The following is a 25,559-nucleotide window of genomic DNA, read 5'->3' on the forward strand; positions in this document are numbered from 1 at the left end:
GTCTGATGAAGATCGTGGAGAGGCTTAGAGAGCCCCAAACCCTCCCCATCCCCGGCTGCTTCTGCACAGAGTAAGTGGAGTGGGGGCTCAAACCAAACCAATACCATCCTGCTTTGAGTTACTGCGAGACCCCCAGAAACCTCTGGACTGCAGATTTCTCAGGGTGAGAATGCCTGCGCTACTGAAATCTAACTTATTAAAAAAATGATGAGGACTTCTCTGGTGGCGCAGTGGTTAAGAATCCGCCTGCCAGTGCAGGGGACACGGGTTCGAGCCCCGGTCCGGGAAGATCCCACATGCCGCGGAGCAACTAAGCCCATGCGCCACAACTACTGAGCCTGCGCTCTAGGGCCCGCGAGACACAACGACTGAGCCCGCACGCCTAGAGCCCGTGCTCCGCAACAAGAGAAGCCACCGCAACGAGAAGCCCGCGTACCGCAACGAAGAGTAGCCCCGGCTCACCGCAATTAGAGAAAAGCCCATGCACAGCAACAAAGACCCAATGCAGCCAAAAATAAAATAAATAAAAATTCATTTTAAAAAATGATGAAATGACCCAGGAATTCCACTCCTAGGCAGATACCCAAAAGAACTGAAAACAGGTACTTAAATACATATGTGTACACGAACGCTCATGGCAGCACTGTTCACAATAGCTAATCGTGGAGACAACGAAAATGTCCCTCAGTAGATGAATGGATCAACAAAATCTGGTCTATCCATGCAATAGAATATTATCCAGCCATGAAACGGAATGGAGTACTGATCCACACTACAAACACGATGCTACATGAAAGAAGCCAGGCACAAATGGTTACGTCGTGCATGACTCAGTTTATATGAAATAGCCAATATAGGCAAATCCATAGAGACAAAGAGATATGGGAACATATGTATATGTATAACTGATTCACTTTGTTATAAAGCAGAAACTAACACACCATTGTAAAGCAATTATACTCCAATAAAGATGTTAAAAAAGAATGTATATATATGCATATATATGTATGTACATATATATAATCACCTTACTGTACAACAGAAACTGACACAACATTGTAAATCAACTATATTTCAATTTAAAAAAAAATCCATAGAGACAGAAAAGACATTAGTGTTTGCCAGGGCCGGGGACAATGGGGAGTGACTGCTTAATGGGTTCAAAGTTTCCTTTAGCACGATAAAGATGTTCTGGAAACAGCGGCGATGATTGCACAACATCGCGAACGTACTAAATGTCGCTGAATTGTACACTTTAAAACGGTAAATTGTATGTGGGTTTTATCACAATAAAAAAAATTTTAATTTTGATAGAAACATTTTTTTCATTTCCCAGCGCTTGCTGGCAGAATTTTTAGGAACCAATTAAATTCACGAAGGATAGGTGAATCGTGAAAGAAAAAAATAATATTCTGTTAAAGAAAAAAACTAATGACACCAGTTAAAGCAAAAGGCAGACTTTATTCAAGGGGAAGGGGTCATCGCCATAGGGGTAGGGAGCGTCTGCCATAGGGAAAAGAGATTGGACCCAACTCCAAATACAGCATGTGCACGTGGGGACTCATAGCCAAGGAGCAGGCTGGGAGTCAGTGCATGGAAAACAACTAAGAGGTAGTGATACAGAGCAGGACCCTACGGGGCTCCCAGACACTGGAGCCTTTCTGTGACCCCCTGTTTCTTGATTACAGGAAATCGGCTTCATTCAGCCTCCATGACCTTCCCTGAGTTCCAACGGCAGGTTCAAACAGTTGCTGATTAGGCAAGGGAGGGGATGCAGAGACGAGGGAGGAACAGTCAAAAGAAACAATAGTGCAGCCTTGGGGCAACGTCCTGGTTCCCCCTCAAGGGATACACATAACAAGATCTTTGAGCTGTTTTGCAGATACCGAAGCCCCCACCAGGTGGGAGAAGTTAACGGTATGCTGCCCACAAGCACGGAGACTCCAGACTGGCTGGAACCAGAAGGTTGATGATGCCGACTCCCAATTACCTCACCACCAAACAATCAGAAGAATGGCGGTGAACTGACCACGCCCTCTTTGAACCACTACTTTAAAACTCCTCACGGCCCCCTCCAGGTTGGGACACACGGTTTTGAGGGCATTAGCCCACCATGGCCCCCTTTGCCTGGCAAAGCAATAAAGCTATTCTTTTCTACTTCACCCAAAACTCTGTCTCCAAGATTTACTTCGGTGTCAGGGTACAGAGGCTGGATTCAGCTTCAGTAGCCTGAAGGGTAAGAAGGATTCTGGCTACACTGACCTAACGGGATTCCTGCTGGATGAGATGTCACCTGAGGGTGGGGGTGGGGGGGAACCCAAACAGATATCAAAGGTGATCAGATATCAAGGGTGGGCACTTCCAGTTAAACTAACTTAGAAGGATTCTTGCTAAAACTGGACAAGGCAGAGATGAACACAGAAGTCAAAAGTCAACCCTAGTTGGAAAAAAGTTCAGGAGAGCCTGAGCAGAGTTCAGTCAATGAGAGAATCTTTGTCAGTATTTGAAAATGCAACAGTGTGGATGCTTCAGGTGCCAATAGCAGACAGCCCCCTTCCTCCCTCCGCCCCGGACTCCCCAGGCTGGGATTAAAAGCAAACAACTGGTTTGTCTAGTTGGACTCCAAGTACTACATGTAGGGATCAGCTCTGCTTCTCTGCTGTTTACTCTGTTTTCCTCCACAAATTGGTTGTCATGCTCAAGCTGGTGCCAAGATGGCTGCTGCATTCCAGACATCGCAGCCAAACACCTAGCTGGAGAAGAAGCCCACCCCATTCTGGGGGAGCTTCCCCAGGAGCCTCCCCTCAGCTCTGACTGGCCAGCACTACCCACCGCTCAACCAATCCCTGGCCAGAAGAATGGGAGAGGCTTGGACCAACCAGGATCTGCTTGCTGGGGCTGGGGAGAAACCAGGATGAAGGCTGCAGGACACAGGATGGGGTTAACACGTGGTATTAACAGTGGCTCTTTCTGGGCAGTTGGAAGATGGCTGAATTTTACTCTCTTCCTTTTGAGTTCATTCTAAATTTTCTATAATAAACTTTGACTTTTAGTTATTTTAAGAGGAATCAAAATCATTATGTGAGAGGGAGGTGGGAAGGAAGGAGGGAGGGAGAGAGGAGGGAGAGGGAGAGAGAGAGAGAGAGAGAGAGAGAGAGAGAGAGAGAGAGAGAAGCTTCAGGAACTGGAAAATCTAGAATAACTGGCTTTGCTTTATGCCCTGCCTCTCGATGCTCACAGAACCTTTGCTCCTGAGGTTTAACAGTGAAAATTCATCAGAATCCCTTTGGCCCCTAAACTCCACTTCTGCTGCACACCAAACTCCTACCAGAATAAGGCCGGTTTGGGCAATCTGGTTGCGGCCCAAGACTGCGGCGGCTACACTTGGAAATAACGGCAGGGTTTGCAACGACCCGTCTGAGGCAGACAGACGGGAAATCTCGAACCTGCAGCAAAAAGGACTGAGGGTAGATCCTGGAAGGATTCTGACCCCAGGAACACCACCTCAAAACCTTCCAGGGACTTCCCTGGTGGCGCAGTGGTTAAGAATCCGCCTGCCAGTGCAGGGGACACGGGTTCGAGCCCTAGTCTGGGAATATCTCACATGCTGCGGAGCAACTAAGCCCGTGTGCCACAACTACTGAGCCTGCACTCTAGAGCCCGCGAGCCACAAGTACTGAGCCTGCGCTCTAGAGCCCGCAAGCCACAACTTCTGAAGCCCACGTGCCTAGCACCCATGCTCCTTAACAAGAGAAGCCACCCCAATGAGAAGCCCGCGCACCTCAATGAAGAGTAGCCCCCGTTTGCCACAACTAGAGAAAGCCCGCTCACAGCAACGAAGACCCAACGCGGCCAAAAAATAAATAAATGTTTAAAAAAAGAAAAAAAAATGTTAATTGCTTATAAAGGGTAGCACGTCTTAGAAAAGATACAAGTCAACTTGTTTACAAAACAGAAACAGACTCACAGACACAGAAAACAAACTATGGTTACCAAAGGGGAAAGGCAGGGGGAGGGATAAATTAGGAGTATAGGATACACCCCACTCTACATAAAACAGATAAACATCAAGGATTTACTGCATAGCACAAGGAACTATATTCAATATCTTGTAATAACCTATAAAAGAATCTGAAGCCATACACCTGAAAGTAACCCAATATTGTAAATCAATTATAGTTAAATTTTTTTAAAACTATAAAAAATAAATTAAAAAAAAAAAAGAAAAGGTAAGGCGGCTCACGGGACCTCCACGAGGCTGAGGACCAGGAACAAGGTATAAATGACCTGGTGGAACTGTTCCTGCCAGTAACCATTGTCCACAACATCAGCCTTGGCCCCAGAACCCCTGCCTGAGGGGCCCTGGAAGGCTGCATTCATTCATGCATCCATTCAACAAACATCTATTGAGCACCTACTGTGTGCCAGGCACGGAGTTTACAGACGGAAAGTACAAAGATCACTGCCCTTGTGGAGTTTATATGTTGGTGGACGTGCCGGCTCTGTCCTCACCATCAAAGGCTCTGTGTGGCGCCTGCCTCTCTGGTTTCTGCATCCAAGCCTCGCACGGTTGCATCTGATCAGGGAGCCTGGGTCACATGGCAGTGCCAGCAAAAGAGGAGCCTAAGAAAGCAAGTCTCTGGCAGGACTCCTGAGGTGGATGATTCGCAGAAACATAACAAAAGGCACAGGACGTGTAGCTACTACGGCGGTCCCCAGTTTACAGATGACAACACCAAGGCTCAGAGAGGGCATGTCAGTTGCCCAAGGTCACATAGCCCGTCAGCAGCAGAAACTGGGCTCAAAGGCACAGAGGGGGGCTTCCCTGGTGGCGCAGTGGTTGAGAGTCCGCCTGCCGATGCAGGGGACATGGGTTCGTGCCCCGGTCCGGGAAGATCCCACATGCCGCGGAGCGGCTGGGCCCGTGAGCCATGGCCGCTGAGCCTGCGCGTCCGGAGCCTGTGCTCCGCAGCGGGAGAGGCCACAGCAGTGAGAGGCCCGCGTACCGCAAAAAAAAAAAAAAAGCACAGAGGGGAGTCACAGTCATTTACAGCTGGCGTCTGCTGTTCCATAAACTAGTCATGAGGATTTGGGGCCTTCGAGCAACCCCTGCACAGGCTCCTCAAAGCCTATGGGCCTTCTGACACCCGTGGCTGTTAACTGCAGAGACTGACTCCCCCAACTGACCGTGTGCAGAGCGTTTCTCACACATTTATCCTCTGTGCCCTCCCAGCCACAGCGTGATGATCCCCATTATACAGATGGGAAAAGTGAGACACAGTTTAAGTAACTTGTCCAGGTCACCCATGCAGGGAGCAGCAGATGCACGGCTGGAACCCAGGCTGGTTGGCTCCAGAGTCCACACTCTTACCTAGGACTTGGTTCTGCCTCAGCGTTAACAGCCACCATCAAAAACTAACTATATGGGGGCTTCCCTGGTGGCGCAGTGGTTGAGAGCCCGCCTGCCGATGCAGGGGACATGGGTTCGTGCCCCGGTCTGGGAAGATCCCACATGCCACGGAGCGGCTGGGCCCGTGAGCCATGGCCGCTGAGCCTGCGCGTCCGGAGCCTGTGCTCCGCAACGGGAGAGGCCACAACAGTGAGAGGCCCGCGTACCGCAAAAAAAAAAAAAAAAAACTAACTATATGATGCCAAGGGTTTAGTATCAATACTTACCAGCAATGCTGTTACTGAATTAGACGCAAGGCCCGCCCTTGGGGCCCTAGCTGAACCGACGCCTCCCGTGGCTCCGTCAGGGAGCTCTTTCCCGCTCAGGCTCAGGTTCTAGCTGCCAATAATAAAACTGAATTTGGTGCAAGCAAGACAGGCTTGAGAGTGTTTAGAGAAAGGAGAAGGGGAGCTTCTGCGCTAACAGCATCTTCTCCCCGAAGGGAGGAAAGTAAGAGGATTTTAAGGGTTAGGAAGCGGACAGATCATCCGGGCTCTAGGAAAGGGGCGGAGCTTTTAGGGCAGCCGTGGGCATGCGTAGTCTCCAGGCTCCTTTCCGCACAGTCACGCACGCTCCTTTCCACGCAGCTCGAATTGTGCCTAGCAGAGTAGAAATGCCCTCTTTGCGCAGAGATCTGAGCGTGGAAGGAAGCAGATGTAACTCCGGGACACCTCCAGGTCTCATCTGCGGAGGCATATTCCTGTGGTCAAGTCAGAGCCCGTTCGGGGCGGGTGACCATTGTGTATCTCTTAAAGCACAGCTGCACAGCATCTCTGTCAAATACCAGGTGCTCTTGAAACAAACACAGAGATAAATCGAGGCAAGGAAAGCCGGCCATCTTGGATCTAGCCGGTTCGGTCCGGTTTTCTCTTGGGCATTTGTGGCATCCTATTGGTAAAACACAACTAGCCTGTATGGCTAAAAAACAAAAACAAAAAAACAGTTTCTGCAACTGGGACCTGGGCTGCATAGCATGGGTGACAATACGAGCTTTAGTCAAATGGCCAAACCTCTCAGAGCCTCTATTTTTATATCTGGAAAAGAGGGGCAATGACAGCACCACCCACAACAGGATCCTTTGGAGGACTGGCCTGGCAAATCCATGGAATGCTGCTGCCTTTGAAGCTGTGGTAATAAACAAAGAACAACCAAAGGAGAAAAGCAAAGGCTGTTACTTCAGAGCTTGCTATAGCAAGGGAGTCCGGCAGCATCACTTGCATTTGGCAGAGACTCAAAGGCAGGCAGAGAGGTGTGAAAGCTTTATAATGGAAAACAGGAAAGGCTACGATTGTGCCCTTACTGGAGGCCGTTGGCACAGAAAAGCAGAAGGCGGGCTTATTAGAAGCAGGACGTCCTAGGTGACTGATTAGGGTGCATAGCTGGCTTTCTCTGGCTGGTCCTAAATTAGAAGAAGGGACAAAAATTAGGGAGGCTGTTAGTTGTTGATCAAGCCCTGGCCATTCGGAGCTGATTGTTACAGAAGTGATTGTTTAGCTTCCTGCATTGTCACTAGAGATAGTAATCTGGCTTCCTGTGAGTCCGAATTAAAGCAAGCTGGCTTCCTGGGCTGTTTTTAAGAGGGTTGGTTTCCTAGGTTGCTTCACCTCGTGAGTCAGAATTCTATTTTTATAGATGGTCTGACAATTTTCAGTCTGTATACTGGTCTCTCAAAGCACTTTTTAGATGTGATGGTACCTAATCAAAGATCAACATGGGGGACTTCCCTGGTGGTCCAGTGGTTGAGAATCCATCTTGCAATGCAGGGGACGCTGGTGTGATCCCTGATCGGGGAACTAAGATCCCACATGCCACAGGGCAACTAAGCCTACGTGCCACAACTACTGAGCGCCCACACTCTGGAGCCTGCATGCCACAACTAGAGAGAAGCTCACGCACCACAACAAAGATCCCACGTGCAGCAACTGAGACCCGATGCAACCAATAAATAAATAAATATTTTTAAAAAAAGAGAGATCAGCATGGATAAATCTGCTCCACGGAAGACCATATGATTCTTTGTTAGTAGAACTGAAAATAGATGGTCCCAGAGACCAGTAAAGGGAAAAGCCAAAAGAAAATTTTCAGTCCTGGAAGAAGAAACAGAATGCAGGGCTCTGTTCCAGTTACTTCTTGCTGTGGAACAAACTCAGTGGTATAAAACAACCACCATTTTATTATGTTCACGATTTCTGGGATCAAGAAAACAGACAGCTTCGTGATATCAAGCCTCAGATGAAAAGATTCAAAAGGCTGAGCTTGGCTCAAATGCTGGAGGCTAGAATCACCCAGAGGTGTCTTTACTCACTCACTGTCAGCTGGGAGCTCAGCTGGGGCTATCAACTAGATCATCATCACACGTCCTTGCCAATGTGAATGCTTGGGCTTCCTCACAGCATGGTGGCCAGGTTCTGGGTTCATGGAGGGAAAGCATGTGGAGAGCAAGTGTTCCAAAAGACCAAGGCAGAAACTCTATGGCTTATTCTGACCTAGCCTTGGAAGTCACACGCTGTCACCTACACTGCATTCTTTTGATTACAAGTGAACCACTAAGGTTGGCCCAGATTCAAGGCAGGGGGATTAGACCTTCTGCTGGATAGGAAAATGGCAAAATCCTATCACAGGAGAGCATTCAGTTGTAATCAACTTTGGAAAATACAGTGACTCACAGGCTCCCTCTTTACAAGTTCACAGTCTATGATAAAAAGCAGAAAATATAACAAGCTGCAAAAATCACGTGAATCAGGCAAGGTTTCTGCTGCAGCAACTGCTTCTGGCTGATTTAAGCAGAAAAGGAACAAATTAAAGGATCCTGAGCTGTTCAAAGAGTCTCCAGGATGGCAGGGAACCAGGCTTGGCAGGTGTTGTATGTTGAATTATGTCCCCTCAAAAAGAGATGCTGAGTCCTAACCCCCAGTACTTCAGAATGGGACCTTATTTGGAAATAGCGTCTTTACCAAGGTAGTTAAGTTAAAATGAGGTCACTAGGGTGGGCCCTAATACAATATGACTGGTGTCCCTATCAAATGGGGAAATTTGGAGACAGAATTTTGTATGTGAAATTGCCCCGGGTTGGAACATTACAGCAATATCGCATCTTGTTTGGTCAGTACAGTGCTTTAAGGCATGTTCCAATGAGTTGTGCAAAAGGAGGCTGCAGAGGAGGCTGGAAAATGTCTTTATCTTGGGCAGGCTTCTGCCCAGCCAAAGTTTAGGATTCTTTTCAAGGAACAAGGAGACATGGATAGTGCCTTCATGGTACCAAATGACTCCAGTCTCCATGTTCACAGCTCCTCGAGAGAAAGCAAGGCCAGGCAGTGTCTGCTGATTCACGGAGCCTCCTTGGTTGCTTCCAGAACAAGGGATCTCTTGTTCCATAACTCTGAACCACCGTCCTTCACGTCACTCTGATTGGACCAATCTGAACCAATCCCTAAGGCCAAAGGAATGCGGCACTCTGATTGGTTTAGGTCTGGATGGCTGCCCATCCCTGATCCAATCACGGTGACGAGGGGTGGAACTATACAATGGGAATAGCTAATGAGAAGCCCACCCAGAGCTGGGAGTGGGCTCAATCCCGCCTAAACCCCTGGAGGCCTCCCACTGGCGGAGCAGTGGCCGGCGCTGGGGAGACACCCACATGTCCACTCTACCAACATTAATCAACTAATCACATAATTAAGTTAGTAAGCTATGAAGAAGTGTATCAGGAGTCTCCTTGGCCTGGGGTTGTCAGAGAAGGCTTCCAGAAGGAGCTGGGAACAGAAAAATGAGGCAGAGCAATAGCATGGGGATGAGAGCATGCCAGGCAGGGAGCCGTGGGCGATGAGGCTGGGTGGTTATATGGGGCAGCAGGGGACAGAGCAAGCAGATTCGGGGAGAAGGGGCTCCGGATGTTGCAAGAAGCCTGGGCAATGGGGAAAGGGGGCGGAAAGGGACTGGGAGGCTCCCTGCATCCACAGACACAGCCTCCGCCTTGCCCCTCCTCCTGAGTCACTCACAGAAGCCACTGAATTTCCACTTGCTCCTGTGGGCATTCAATAAAGCAGAAGGTGCAGAAGTTGCTGGCGCAGTGTCTGGAAGAGGGACAGCCTTCTATCCTCTGCCCAGATGCAGCCTCTCTTAGCCTTGCTTTGCACCTCTGCAAAATGGGCCTAATTTAGCCACCTCCCTGGGCTGCGGAGACAGCTATCAAGTATGCCCAAGTATCAGACAGTCTGGATATAGGCTCTCCCCTTCCTCCTAATGACAAGATTAAATTTCAAAATGGGCTTTGGACACTTTGAACAGGAAAACTTTTAGGGAGATGGGTGACATAGGCAAAGGTCGACTTAAAATATTTATTAATGTGATTACACTATTTTATATATATATAGAGAGAGAGAGAGAGAGAGAGGGAGAGAGAGAGAGAGAGACTGTAGTCCATTTAGAAATAACAGTCTTCACTACTCACACAGAGCCTGAAATAGCTCATTCCCACCATTCAAGGGCTCTCAGGACACAGGCACCTCTTTCAAAATCCGCGTGCAGCGGTCATTAGGCTCTCCCCCATGGTGTGACAAGATAGCTCCCAGTGGCTCCAGGCTTATATTCCACAAGCTCAGCCACCCCAGAGGAAAATAGTACCTCGTTCCTGATAGTTCCAACAAAAGCCCCAGGGCTGCCTCTCATTGTCTTAACTTAAATCACGTGTTCTTACATGAACCAATCACCATGGCCAAGTGTCAGAATGCTCTGATGGGCCAAACTTGGGCTATTTGTGTAGCCTTGGAGCCAGAGACAGACCCAGCTCCGCATGATCAAATGGATTGAGAGTGGGGAGGGGTTCCCCAAGGGAAAACCGGACTTAATTGCTAAAGAATGGGAGTGGATGGTGGGCAGGCAAAGGCATCAGATGGTACCTACCTTTGGGGGAGGGGGGTAGGCGGGAAGGAAAGGGGGAGGGGGCCTGTTTCCCCAGGGGACAGTCTATTCATGAAAAATTCCTTCCTCATGAGATCAGTCTCTTCAGGACTTTGTCTCCTGACCTTGATTCTGAGCTGGTTGCAGGTAAGATGTCTAATTTCACTGCCACTCGGTAATCCCCAGAAAATGAAAGCAGCAATCTTGTCTCCTCCCTCAACTCTTCCTTGTGTGTTAGTTTCTTGACCTTCATGATTCTATTTGTCTTTCTCCGAATACATTCTAATTTGGGGGGGGGGGCGGGGGGAGACAGACAGCTTTCACCTCCCAGCCCAATTCCGATCAGTAAATCGACACATATATGTTGAGGGCCCACTATGGGCCAGGCACTGCTCTAGGCACTAGAGAGTTTGGTGGGAGAGGAGGTGGGGGTCACATCTAAGTTCAGTGGGAAAGGATGCTGTGATTGATTAACAATGTCTGCCACAGTCATATCAAAGGTAGTGGAGGCACATAAGCCATCCCTGCTAGACATCTTTCTTAGCTCAGGTGATTCAAAAAGAGGTGATGGACAGAGTTGGCCCACAGGCCACAGTTTGCCATAGTCTCTAGAGCAAACTAAGCCTTAGAGACTGCAAAATGGCATAGAACTGGGCTGTGAATGGCGAAAAGTTCCCACGATAGGAAGCCTACCTGAATATCTTGTAATCTCCAGAACAAAAACTAGACACCACGTATCCTGATCCTCTGACCAGCTTTCTTTCCAATAAAGCCAATGATTCTCTATAAGTCTGAAATATTTCCAAATAAAAAAATTTTTAATTTTGATGTTTTTTTAAAGTTATAATATTTTTAGAGATTTTTTCTTTTTTATTTATTTATTTTTGGCTGTGCTGGGTCTTCATTGCTGCGCACAGGCTTTCTTTAGTTGCGTTGAGTGGGGGCTACTCTTCGTTGCGGTGAGTGGGCTTCTCACTGTGGTGTCTTCTCTTGTTGTGGAGCACGGGCTCTAGGCACGAGGGCTTCAGTAGTTGTAGCATGTGGGCTCAGTAGTTGTGGCTCGCGCAGGCTCTAGAGCACAGGCTCTAGAGCACAGGCTCAGTAGTTGTGGTGCATGGGCTTAGCTGCTCCACAGCATGTGGGATCTTCCTGGACCAGGGCTTGAACCTGTGTCCCCTGCATTGGCAGGTAGGTTCTTAACCACTGCGCCACCAGGGAAGCCCTAAAGATTTTTTTAATTGATGTGGACCATTTTTAAAGTCTTTTATTGAATTTGTTACGATATTGCTTCTGTTTTGTTTTTTGGTCTTTTGGGGCACAAGGCATGTGGGATCTTAGCTCCCCGACCAGGGATCGAACCCTGCATTGGAAGGTGAAGTCTTAACCACTGGATCACCAGGGAAGTCCCTAAAGTTATGATATTTTTAAAGGCTTTGGATCACATGGTGAAAAGAACTCCTTTTTCTACTCTTTTTGCATGATTCTGATAGTGGCAAATGAAAGTCTCGATCAGATTCTAGTCGGCCTTTAATGCCTTTCTAATACTTGCTAACTTTTACAAAGAGAAAATCAGCGAACATATAGAGCTACAAGTCTAAACCACTGTTTCACTTTATTTTCCCACTTTCAACTTACCTTGGGCTGTACAGTTTTTTTGTTTTGTTTTTTGCGGTATGCAGGCCTCTCACTGCTGTGGCCTCTCCCATTGCAGAGCACAGGCTCCGGACGCGCAGGCTCAGCGGCCATGGCTCACGGGCCCAGCCGCTCCGCGGCATGTGGGATCTTCCCAGACCGGGGCACGAACCCATGTCCCCTGCATCAGCAGGCGGACTTTCAACCACTGCGCCACCAGGGAAGCCCTGTACAGTTTTCTTTTCATTCACAATGTAACAGCTTCCACCTGGTCTCTCTGCTTCCACTCCTGCCCCGGTGGTCTGTTTCCCATTCAGCAACCGGAGAGATCCTGTTAAAATCAGTCAACCCTCGCTTCCAAGATGGCAATACTTTCAAGAGTAAGCTCTCTGAGCCTGACTGCATGCCTTCTAGCTCACTTGGTACCAGCTTTGTTATACAATAAATTGTGTTCCCCCAAATTCATGTTGAAGCCCTAACCCCCAATGTGACTCTATTTGGAGGTAGGGCCTTTAAAGAGGTAATTAAATTTAAATGAGGTCAGAGGGTGGGAACCTAATCCAGTATGACTAGTGGCCTTATAAGAAGAGGAGGAGGGAACTCCCTGGTGGTCCAGTGGTTAGGACTCAGTGCTACCACTACAGGGGGCCCGGGTTTGATCTCTGGTCGGGGAACCATAATCCCACAAGCCACGTGGTGCAGCCGAAAAAATAAATAAATATAAAAATTAAAAAATAAAAAGACCATTAAAAGAAAAAAGAAGAGGACGAGGAGACACTAGGGATGCATATGCCTGGAGAAAAAAGCAGGTGACGTCATAACAAGGAGGCAGTCCTTTGCAAGCCGAGGAGAGAGACCTCAGGAGAACCAAGCCTGCTAACACCCTGAGTTTGGACTTTCAGTCTCCAGAACTGTGAGAAAATAACTGTTGTTTAAGCCATCAAGTCTGTGGTGTTTTGTCATGGCCACTCTAGCAGACTAATATAGGATCTTACTACAGCCTAGGAAATGGCTACCCTTCCTTCTTCCTTCACCACGACAAAACCAGATTTAAATATAATGATAACAGCTACAGTGAAGAGGGCCTGGCCTTTATACCTGTCCATGTCTGAATTTCTTAAGTTCTCCGAATAGCCTTGGGAGGCGGGACTATTATATTCCCATTTTGCAGATGGAGAAATCGAGATTCAGAGAGGTGAAGTGACTGCCTCAAGATCACACACCAAGTATAGGAAACGCCAGTGTTGCAGTCAGGATGAGCTGGGTTATGCTGCAGTGACAGGCAACCCCACACTCTCCATGGCTTAGAACATCAAAAGGCTCTTTCCCTGCTCATGCTACGTGTTCATGTCAGGTAGGCAGGCGTGACAAGGGCCAGGAGAGCTCTGTGTCACATCTCCTCATTCAGAAACCAGGCTGACAGAAGGACTGTCCCTACTATGCAGGGAACGGGAGGGAACCTGGCAAAGCATGCACTGGTTTTTAAAGGCTTCCACCCAGAAGTGACACTCCTACTTGCAGTTCATTGGCCAAAGAAAGTCACATGGCACAATCTAAGGTCAAGAGGGCTGGGCAGGTGCAATTCAACCACGTTTCCAGAATAGGGAGAACCAAAATTTGTATGAACAGCCCAGTCAATACACCATCAGGATTCACACCAGAGCCCACACTCAACCACTATGCTTTCCTGAGAGAAATTTCCAGGCAGGCCTGCCCTCCCCCATCTATTCCTTCAATGGCCCATTCATTCATTCAGCAAGTGCTGGACCAGAGTGGTGAGGTTGGCTGGGGAAGAAGTGCACAGAGCTGAAAGGTATTTAGAATGAAACATTGATAGAATTTTGTCCTGGATTAGATGTGTGGGATGAGGGAGAAGGGTGTTGTCAATAATGTGTTCCTGGGGCTTCCCTGGTGGCGCAGTGGTTGAGAGTCCGCCTGCCGATGCAGGGGACGCGGGTTCGTGCCCCGGTCCGGGAGGGTCCTGCATGCCGCGGAGCGGCTGGGCCCGTGAGCCACGGCTGCTGAGCCTGCGCGTCCGGAGCCTGTGCTCCGCGGCGGGAGAGGCCACGGCAGTGAGAGGCCCGCGTACCGCAAAAAAAAAATAATAATAATAAAATAAAATAATGTGTTCCTTCATCAATTCAATATTTATTGACCACCTGCTGTGTGCAGCTGTTTTAGGCTCTGAGGAGATAGCCATGAACAACACACACAGAGATCCCTATCCCCAGAGATCTGACAACAAACAACATCGAATGTAACGTCCAGCTATGAGGAAGAATGCAACAGGTGCTGAGGAAGCTGGGGTACTAGAGCAGAGGAACCCCCAGGTGCCTGGTTTGCCAGTGAGGGGTAGGAGACAGTGGTGGCATTCAAACTGCAAGAGGACCCGGTTTGCAAGAAATGAAGACATACGTCCACACAAAAACTTGTCCACAGACGTTCATAGGAGCATTATTCATAATAGCTGAAAATTGAAAACAACCCAACTGTCCATCAGCAGATGAATGGATAAGCAAAAGTGGTCTGTCCATACTGTGAAATATTACTCAGCCATTAAAAGGAATGAGACACTGATCCGTGCTACAATGTGGACGAACCTCGAGAATATTATGCTAAGTGAAAGAAGCCAGACACAAAAAACCACGTAGTGTATGATTCCACTCATAGGAGATGTCCAAAATACGCAAATCCATTGAAACAGAAAGCCAGTTAATGTTTGCCAGGGCCTGGGAGGGAGGGGGCATGGGGAGTGACTGCTAACGGGGACAAGGTTTCTTTTGGGGGTGATGGAAACGTTCTAAGATTGTGGTGGTGGTCGCACAACCCTAGGAACATACTAAAAACATTGAGCTGTGCACCTGAAATGGGTGAATTGTATGGTATGTGAATTACATCTCGATAACACTGTTCAAAAAAAAAGGAAAGAAAGAAAAGGGAAGGGTTTGGGAGGACAGTCTTGAATTCAGTTCAGTGTGTCAGCAGGGGAAGGCACCTGGAGACCCGGGATGTAGGACTGGGGACAGTGAACGTGAGTGCACCCTGCAGTATGGTCGCCCAGGAAATGTCTTCTTTTGTCACTGGTTGGGTTTGGGCTTTGCTGGATCGGTCCTGGTTGCCAGACTTGTAGGCAAGACACAACTCAAGGCGGAGCCAGCAGGGGGCAGCAGAGAGCCACGCAGACCCACGGACCAGGGCCTGGCCGCGTGGTGTCCCGCATTCACCTGCCTCCAGCCTCTGCCCCTTTCTTTACCCTTCGGGGCTCCCAGAGAGTCCACACAGCTGCCCAGGCCCCGAAACATGGGCGCATCCCTCCCTCGGTCTCACTGGGGCAGGCACTGGACCCTGCCCCCTAGTCGCCTGAGCTGGACCTTCCCCCCTCCTCTCTACAGCCCAGCCCTGGGCCAGGCTGCCGTTTTTTCTCCCTTTGCCTCCCCAGCCTCCTACCTGGTCTCCTGCCCTCTCCAATCCTCCCAACACAAGACAGCCCAAGGGATCTTTCTAAAGCCCAAACCCGACGCTGCCCCTCTCTGCTCAGAACCATCCGTGGCTCCCCAGTGCCCTTAAAGTCCAGGCTCCTCACCACAGCCTTCAACTGATTGCCAGGGCTGGCTCCTGGGGGGCCTCTCAGCCTTACCTCTCAGACACCTGTCCCTCACCTCCACCCTGTGGACTGTGATCTGAGGGACTGAACTTCGAGAATCTCACATATTCCCTTCCATGCCCGGACCCACATCACTTCACTCTACCTGCCCCAGGTCTGTATTCATCCTCCAGTCTCAGCTCAGATGCCTCTTCCTCCAGGAAGTCCTCCCTCACTCCAAGCTGGGTCAGATCCCCACCTCTGAGTTTATATCCACCCCAGCCCTGCCCACTCTGGGTCATCACTGTCTGGAGATGGGCTTATCTCCCCACTGGACTGTGAGCCCCCAGAGGGGGCTGCCTCAGTCACCCAATGGGTCCCAGCACCACCCAGCACAGGGCAGGGGCTCCAGGAATGCGTGTGGAATAAGTGAACATGTGTGGATTCTCATTACCTATATCCTTCCCTTCCTGTGCCCAGCATCTCCATTCATTCATTGGCAAATGTTTATTGAGCAACTACTATACACCAAGCTCTGTCAAATGAACTCAACTGGGCACCAGACCAGCCCCCACTCTCAGGGAGCTCAGAGTCTAGTGGGGGAGGCAATATGGAAGCCAATGTAATAATAATTAATAATAAGCGTTTATTGAGCATTTACCAAATGTCATGCACTGTGTTAAGTGCTTTACTTATTTATTTTATCCGCAAAACAGTTTCATAAGGCAAGTACCATGATTATCCCTATTTTACAGATGCAGAAACTGAGGCTAAGGAAGGTCAGATAAGGGACTTCCCTGGCGGTCCAGTGCTAAGGACCCTGTGCTTCCACCACTGGGGGCACGGGTTCGATCCCTGGTCCAGGAATTAAGGTCCCACATGACACACACAGCCGGGGAGAAAAAAAAAAAAAAAGAGGTCAGGTCACACAGGCTGTCAAGGGACAAACTGGGAATGGAACCAAAGTCTTGCTAGCATCCAAGCTTTATCCTGTGCACGTTTCCAGTCTGAAAGGAAGAGGGACCAAGATGTAACCCACACCCACTAAAATTTAGTTGGGATCTGTGTGGCCAAGCAAAGGTCACCAAGGACAGGGCAATGCTTAACCCAAAGGAGGTATCGCTGATGGTGGGTTCAGTGTTTGGCCCAATTAGGAAGAGACCAATGTCCTTGGCTGGGACTGGGAGCTCCCAGGCTCCTTGACTCTCTCCACCCCATCTCTACCCACCAGGGGTCACTGCCCACCACTACCTACTTCCCGTGAGTCCATCGGCACGTCTAGATTCTCAGGGCTGTGGCTCCTTGTTTCACAAACGAGGAAGTGGCTGCGTGGGGAAGGAAGTGGACTGGGCCATGACCAAGAGTGATTATGATTCATGGGGAAAACCCTTCTCTCCCAAATTCAACCCCTTTGTGTGCAAAAGTACATTGCACTCTGAAAGAGTCTGCCGGGGTCACATGGTGTGGGTAGCTTGGCTTCAGAGGTGTAAACGTCCCCTCACCACCCTTCACACCTTTGATGAGAGTGCAGGCTTGTCTCTGTATCTGGGGGAGTGGGCTGTGTTGAGACCGAGGTATTTTTATCTGCTGGACACACTGGGGCTCCATGGAGGATTTTGCTTGAGGAAAGCGTTCCACGGATGAAGCAAACATTTCAAAATATTGCACCATTTTTGGATCTCAGCACCAGGAAACCCTTGGGGGTAATGAAAGGGTTCTAAAACTAGATTTGGGGAATGGCTGTGCAAGGTGAATATTATGGGATGAAAAGTATGCTTCAGTGAAGCTGGTAAAGAGATTATAACATTTAGGAGGTGATTGGAAATTTGGTCACTGACTGGGTATTGAAGATACTAAGGAATTGTTCATTGCTGATTTTGTTTTCACATTTTAGGCAAAATAATGACACTGTGAGGGTTGGTTTTTGTTTTGTTTTGTTTCTTGTGAGTCCTTATCTTTTAGAGATACAGGCTGAAGTATCTCTGAATAAAAGGATACCATGGCTGGAATTTGCTTTCAAATAAATGAGAAAGGATCATGGGTAGGGGAGAGGAAATAAGATGGGCTCAAGCTGGGTGATGGATGTGGGGAGGGACATTGCTCTGCCCTTGATGACTGTGTAAACTGTGGAAGTTTTCCAGAATAAAATATGGCTTTTAAATTGCTTTTAACCATAACTCTAAACCCAAGTCCAACCCATCCCATACTCTTGATGGGAAAAATGAGGCCCCGAGAGGAAGGATACCTAGCCAGGTCACCCCTCCCAGGTCCTTCTGGCCCTTTGGGGGTCCCCAGAGAACCGTGGCACTCTCTCTGCTCCCCTCCACCTCCCTAATTCTGCCCTTCACTTCCTGCCCTCAATCACCTTCCTGAAAAGCCCAGCCCCTCACATGTACCAACCTGTCCCCCTGCAGCCCCTCACCCCACACTTAGACCCTTCCCTTCTGTCCCTCATTGGCTCTCAGACCACAAGCTGGACCTTACCATCACCTGACTCATCTATAATGGGCCACCTCGTGGCGTCCAAAGCGCCCTGTTCTGGGTTCCCTGCTCCTTCTATAACCAGCTCCTCCCACTGCCCCCTCCCTCGCTCAGCTCCAGCCACACCCACCTCTTGCCATCCTCACACTCACCCAAGACCTTCCTTCCTCAGGGCCTTTGCACTTGCCGAGACTTCTGCCAAAAACACTCTTCCCCCAGATCGGTCACATTCCCCCTCGGTCACCTCCTTCAGGTCTCAGCTCAAACATCACCTCCTCAGAAAGGCCCTCCCTGACCCCTCCCTACGAAAAGAGCAATCCCTGCCCCTCCCAACCCTCTTGCCCTATTTCATATTTTTATAGCGCTTATCTCCACCTGACATGATACACTTTATCAGTTTCCTGATTATGGCCCATCTCCCTCCAATAGGATTTAGCCCCACAAGGAAAGGGTTGTTGCCTGTCTGCCCAACACAGCGTGGCAGATAGTCCGTGTTCAATAAATATTTGTTAAACGATTGAATGACTTGGAAAAACCCAGGTGAATGAGGTGAGAATGGGGACAAGGGGTGGGGGAAGGGACGGGTATCCAGCCAAAAGGAACAGCCCGTGCGAAGGTCTGAGGCTTGCCCCTCCAATCCACTGTTCCCTCTGGGACAGTAGCCTGGGTGTTCTTTCGAGGGTGAGGAATTAAGGGGACATAACAGCCTCCCCAGGACCAAGGCCAGACCTTGCCAGGCCGGCACAGGAAGCCACACCCTGAAGTCAGATCCATGAGTAAATATTACATCTCCCTCAGCCTCGCTCTGAAGAGATAAGGGGAACAGAAAAGGGGGGTCCAGAAACCCGCTTCAGCTTCGCCCAGGAGGACAGGACAAAGGTCCTGCCACGGGAGCCCAGGCCATCTTACAAATATTAAGTCAGTAGTGGGTGGGGTCTCAGCAGGGAGACAGAATGAGGAGGTCCCAGGTCACCTCCCACTCCCTAGGGCATTAATGATGTGGCTGGTGAGAAGAGAGAGCCGGGGTTGGGGGAGAGAGCTGACAAAACAAGGTCAGAGAAACTTGTCCCCAGCTGCGGAGGAGATAACGACTTACCCACTCTAACCTCCTGAAGCTAAGGCCTGAGCCTCAGTTTCCTTGTCTGCAAAATGGGTTCTCAGGGAGGGAGGGTGATGCTGGCTAACAGGGAAAGCCAACAATGTCAACATGGATAATGAATCATTAGTAAGATATACCAACCATCTGGCCACTTCTCTTCTCTTTGGTCCACCACCTCCTGCTTGGTCCCGGGCCATGCAGTAGATACGATGTGAGCCACATATATACTTTAAGATGTCCTAGTGTCACATGGAGAAAAGTAAAAAGAAACAGGTGAAATGAATTTATTTGACCCAACCTAGGCAAAATGTTATCATTTCAACATAGACTCAATATAAAAAGTGAACAATCTATTTTGCATTCTTTGTGTGTGTGTGTGTCTGCAATAAATCTTCAATATTTGGTGGGGTTTTTTTTTTCACCTTCAGAATCTTTTTTTTCCAGTTTTATTAAGAAAAGTTGACATAGGGAGTTCCCTGGCAGTCCAGTGGTTAGGACTCCTTGCTCTCGCTGCGGAGGGCCTGGTTTCAATCCCTGGTCGGGGAACTAAGATCCCAGAAGCCACACAGCACGGCCAAAAGGAAAAAAGAAAGAAAAAATGGACACATATCACTGTATAAGTTTAAAGTGTACAGCATGATGATTCGATTTACATATATTATGAAATGATTATCACAATAGGCTTAGTTAAATCTATCATCTCCTATAGATACAATAAGAAGAGAAAAAATTTTTAATCTGTAGATGTTATGAGATGAAGTTTTAATACCTCCACCTCTCCTCTCATCCTCTCCCCAAAATTTTATCATACTTTTTTTTTTTTTTTTTTTGCGGTACACGGGCCTCTCACTGCTGTGGCCTCTCCCGCTGCGGAGCACAGGCTCCGGACGCGCAGGCTCAGCGGCCATGGCTCACGGGCCCAGCTGCTCCGCGGCATGTGGGATCCTCCCGGACCGGGGCACGAACCCGTGTCCCCTGCATCGGCAGGCGGACTCTCAACCGCCGCGCCACCAGGGAAGCCCTATCATACTTTTAATTATATCAATAATTAGCGTTGGCACCAGTATAACAATGTAAATATTGTTCGCTGCAGAACCTATTAGGATACTGCAATTACGTGTCCTTTCTCTTCTTTTAGTTGAAGTGAAATTGACCTACAACACTATGTTAGTTCCAGGTGCACAATATAGTGATCAATACTCCTATACATTACAAAATATTCACCCCTTTGGTATGTACTTTTCACTCACAGCTCATCTAAACTCGGATAAGCTAATGGTAGTGGCTACCATACTGGACAGCACGGCTAGACTATTGCAGTCACCCCACTCCCTCCCAGCATCTGCCCTCACCTCCCACAATCTGTTCCCCACACTCAGCCAGAAGATCCTACTGACACCTAAGTCAGCTCCTATCCTTCTTCTGCTCACATCCCTCCCAGGGCTCCCATCTCAGAGTAAAAGCCAAAGTCCTCCTGCAGCCGACAGTGCCCTGCAGGATCCGCCCCTGTTCCCTCTCTGCCCTCGCTCACTCTGCTCCAGCCACACCAGCCTCACACTCACCGAAACACTGCTGCCTCAGGGCCTTTGCACTTGCTGTTCCCTTCGCCTGGAATTCTTTTCCCCCAGATTCAGCACAGCTCCCCCATTGAGTCTCTACTCCATTGTCGCCTCCTAAAACATCTTCTCTCGGCCCTACATGAAACAGTGTCCTAGACACCTCCATCCCCTCCCCTGCTTTCTTCTTCTCCATAGCATTATCTCCACCTGATATAGTATACCTGTTTGTGTTTATTTGTCAGTTGAGCATCTCCCCAAACAAAAGGTCAGTGCTATGGGGCAGGGATTTTTGTCTGTCCTATTTGTGGCTATAACCCAGCGCCTAGCACAGTGCCCGGCACCTGGTAGATGCTCAGTAAACGTCTGTTAAAAGGTGGATGAACAAGGGCCCCCACGTCCCCGGTGCCCACTTTGGGGCAGGGACAGCATTGAGCCTTCCACGCGCCTGCTGTCCCTCCCTCTCAGAGGAATCCCAGGGAGGTCAGTGTCAGGATCACCCACCACCCACCTCCCAGACAGGCAAGGGCCCCTGCCCAGGGTAGCCAGGTTTACTTTCTGCCCGCTGGGCCTGGCACATAGTAGGTGTTCAAGAAACTGCAGGGCTCAATTGGACCAAATATCTGGGCTCGTGTCCGGGAGCACCTGAGGAAGGGCTGGGGCGGTGAAGGCTGGGAGCAGATCGGGAAGGGCAAGGACAGCAGAGGAGGGTCAGTGTGATGCTGTGGGTGGTAATGGAGCCATGGTGGAGTCTGGACAAAAGCCGGGATCTGCCCCCAAGTCTCTAATAGCCACAACTCTTCTCGCTCCTCAGCCAGACGGCAAATCACCAGAAATCTGGACCTCCCTGGAGACTCCTCTCTCTGTGCCACCTACCCCTGGTGTCCAGTTCCACAAACACTCTCTCAGCCTCTGCTCTGTATCCGATCCTGTGCTGGGCAGTGCTGGGGACACGGTGGTGACCACAACAGCCCTGGTCTTGCCCTCCCACGACTCACAGTCCATTTGAAGAAACAGACCAACCCCCTGACAGTAAGGACCCAGGGTGGTCAGGGCTGGGACTGGGGATGAGGGGTGCACCTAACCCAGTATGAGAGTCAAGGAGGGCTTCCTGGAGGAGGAGGAGTTGTTGAATAGGCAATGGAATAGAGCAGAGGGAAGCAGGGGTGTGCTGGGTAGAGAGAGCGCCAGTGAGGCAGAATAACTGGAGCAGAGAGTTCCCAGAAGGAAGGGATGTTCCGTGAGGCTGGTCAAGCAGGCAGGGGCCAGGCCATGCAGGGCCACGGTGAGGAGCTGGGCTTTCTCCTGAGGGCACTGGGGAGCCATAGCAGGTTCTGGGCACCACGAGGGGGCCAAACCAGGGCCAGAGACCAGGGAGGAGTTGGGGAGGGGAAGCCAGACAAGGTGGGCGGGAGACCTGGACCAGGGCAGGGGCCATGGGGAGGGAGACAAAGACACACAGGGCATTTAAGAGGCAGGCGAGATAGGGCGTGGTACGCGGTGGGCAGAGGGGGATTGGGCTTCAGGGACAAGGCCCAGCCTCTCGGTCCCAGTGATGGTGGATGGTGACGCCAATCCCTGATAAGAGGACGGGAGGAGGAGCGGGTCTGGGGGAAGATGTTGTCGAGGTCAGTTTGGGACAGGGTGAGGGAGAGGTGCCCAGGGACATCGAGGGAGGGGGGGAGGCATCCTGAATGACACTTAGGACGAGGTCCCGGGCTCAGGGGAGAGGGCTGGGCCAGGACAGAGAAGGGTGAGGTGAGGTCACAGGAGGGGTGGAGGCAGCAGGAGGCGCCAGGTCACCCACAAGTCACCTGGCCGCACCCACCCCTCTCACCTCACACTACCCCCGCGTCAGAGTCCCTCCCTGCCAGGGCAGCTCAGGACGAGCTGCTGGAGGAGCAAACCAGGACAGGTGAGCCACAGGTATGGCCCACTGCCCAGAAGCAGGATGCTCGGGCCTTGGAGAAACCAGGACCCAGAAGCTATTAAGATACCGATAATAGCACGTTTGTCAAGAATGCTCTTCCCCCAGATCCCTCCATGGCCTCTGCCCAGCATCATCTTCCCAGAGACATCCTCCCTGACCCCCCCCCCCCCCCGCCCCCCGCCCCCAAAACCCCCACCCCCCTCCCTGGCTTTTTTTTCTTTCTTTCTTTTTCTTTTTTGGCCGTACTGAGTGGCATGCGGGATCTTAGTTCCCCCACCAGGGATTGAACCCGGGCCCCTGCATTGGGGGCACGGAGTCTTAATCACTGGACCACCAGGAAAGTCCCTTCCTGGCTTTATTTTTCCCCCCCCCGAAGCACTTACCTCCATCCAATGTGAAATAGACTTTGTTTATTTGTTTACCCTGCGAATGTCAGCCCCATGAGGGCAGGGATTTTACCTACCAGCCTCTAGGATGGGTGCCTGGCAGACAATCTAGGCTCACTAAATATTTGTAGGATAAACGAATGAGAGATTTCTTGAGGCTTGCTCAGGGCCAGGCATCGTGCTAAGTATTTCACACTTCATTTTTCACAACAGTCCATGAGGAGTGTACGACCATGACTCCCATTTTACAGATGAGGAAACTGAGGCCCAGTGGGCTCCATAACTTGCCCGGGGTCATGGAAGCTAGGAACAGTGGGACTAGGTCCAGTAACGTCAACCACACCTCATGTTTGGGACCCGACTCTGCCTGGTGCTGGCTAACTTCCTGACATCTGCTCTCAACAACCCTGAGTAGCATCTGCTCTCAACAGCCCTGGGTAGGGGCCACACCATCCCTCTTTTTCAGAGCAGTCAATGGAGACTCAGGAAAGGGCTGCTCCCAGCCCCACTTCCAGTAAGTGCAGAGCCAAGGTCAAAACTGGACTCTCTCTAGCCCCAAAGTCTCCACATACACCCATTTGACATCTAGAAAGAACAAGGCCTCAGGAGAAGAGAGAGAATGTGGATTTCTCAGCCCCACGCAGGAGGCCAAGAAGCAGAGCCCCAGAGGAAGCGTGCAGCCACCAGCCTTCCCTTCTGTGTGGCTTTGGAAATAGAGCCACGCAGGCCTCCCCCGCCTGCCAGAACTTGGGTAAGTCAGAGCCCTTACCTGGTGCCTCAGTTTCCCCATCTGCCAGTGGGGCTTCTGACAGTGCTCACATCACAGGGCAGCCACTGAGATGACACCTAAAGGTCACCCACAGCTTTGGGGCTGGGAAAACGGCAGTCACAACAGATGGGTTTTATCCCTTGGTGACCCCCAAGTTCACCAGGGAGACCAGGGACTGGGCCGTGGGTTAAGAACTGCCTTAAAATCTTCCCCTGCCCCTCCTTCCTCCTCCCTGATGACCTGGTTCTTCTCCTGGTACCAAACCTGGGCCCTCGGCACAAAGAAGTTTAGGCAGCGCCCCAGGAGGCCTGGCCAGGTCGTGGCCCCTGGCCCGTGCCTGCCACACCTGCTCTGGTACCCAAACGGGGCCCCAGATCCTCGGTGACTCGATCCCTCCAAATTCAGGTGATCTCCCCCGGCTCCAAATCACCGAACCCTCCCACGTCCGGCGCCAGACGGAGCCAAACCCCAACCAGGAAGGGTCTCGGAGCGTCGGGCCGCCAACGCCGCTGTCTCCAAGAGCTGGGTTTGGGGTGAAAGATGGTGCTGACCAGATGCAGCTGGCTCCTCCTCAGTGGTGAGCGAGAATGGCGCCCCCAGAACCTCAGCCTCCACGGCCTCGGGGAAGGGAGGGGATCCCCGGCCTGGGGAGGGAAGGCGTCAGCCGGAAATCCAGCACGTCGGGAGGACAGCTCTGCTTCCCACAGGCACAATTTGCTCCACTAAGAGTCACCAGTGTGGGGCAGGCCGGGGACCGTCACCCAGAGAGGTCTTCAGGGTGGACTTTGGAGATTTCTAAGAGCGGGGTGTACGCTAGGGCAAGGGAGCCACTGCTATGCCTTCGTTCACGTGGCAAACTCTTACTGAGCTCTGGAAGCCTTAACTAGAGCAAGTTGTAACCAGCCACTCTGCCCCTCCCTCAGGCTATGGTTTGGGCAATTGCCTTCCTCCTCTCAGCCTCAGTTTCCTCATCTATGGAATGGGCCTAACTCCTGGGGTCGTTTGAAGGTCATTCCAAGCAGCGTTTACTAGTGCTTGCTGGGTGCTGTTCTAAATGCTTTCCACGTATTCATAACCACCCTATGAAGAAGGCCCACCCATGATCCCCTACTCCATAGACCAGAAGCCTGAGGCTCAGAGAGGTCAAGGCACCGGTCGGGGTCACACAGCCAGAAAGCGGCAGGGCTGAGTGCTAGACGCAGAGGCCTCGCTCACAGTTAGCCTTTATCAGCACGGAAAGTACCAGAAATGAAGCCAAGCATGTAAGCACTTCTTACGTGAGAACCAGCGCGGCTTCTCAATCCAGGCAACCACACACAATTCAAACCCAGGCAGCCCCGACCAGCTAGTCAGGTTTGGGGCTTATCTGTTGGGTTGAGAACAGAAGGGCTGGAGAGGCAGAGGAAGGGCGCTGGACCGGGAGTCGGGGCCCAGGGGCCACACGAGGCAGCCTGATCTCGTAAGTGGAGGCCTAGTGACTCTCACAGCGGTGGGGGGCGGGGGGGGGACCCTCTGGGTGGTATCCAAGGTCCTGCAGGCTGAGAGTGTGCTATGAGCTTGCTATGAGCAAAGCCTTACGCTAGATCGTTAGCACAGCCCATCAAATCCAATCCTCAGATCACAGCCCCCTCCCCAGGACTGAGACTCCACACCTGGCTGACAGTTACTGAGCACTTACTTGTGGTGGGAACACATGTGCCAGGAGCCACGTCTCCTCCTCCATCAAACGTGGGGAGCGATCAAGTCCACCTCATCCCACCCCTCTGGCTCCTTTT

The 25,559-nt window shown here is 50.6% G+C and overlaps 1 long non-coding RNA gene across 1 annotated transcript; it reads right to left on the reverse strand.

Annotated features, from left to right (window-relative positions):
• Positions 1–5,595: 5,595 nt before the first annotated feature.
• Positions 5,596–25,559, reverse strand: LOC113605989 (uncharacterized). The gene is made up of 3 exons (XR_003427417.1): positions 25,463–25,559; positions 19,285–19,382; positions 5,596–6,848 (listed from the first exon to the last, which is right to left on the reverse strand). It is a non-coding gene; the product is annotated as an uncharacterized LOC113605989 (long non-coding RNA).

The sequence above is a fragment of the Aethalodelphis obliquidens genome, unplaced genomic scaffold, assembly GCF_003676395.1.
Source record: "Aethalodelphis obliquidens isolate GAN/ISIS:26980383/991018 unplaced genomic scaffold, ASM367639v1 scaffold43, whole genome shotgun sequence".
Taxonomy (NCBI): Eukaryota; Metazoa; Chordata; class Mammalia; order Artiodactyla; family Delphinidae; genus Aethalodelphis; species Aethalodelphis obliquidens.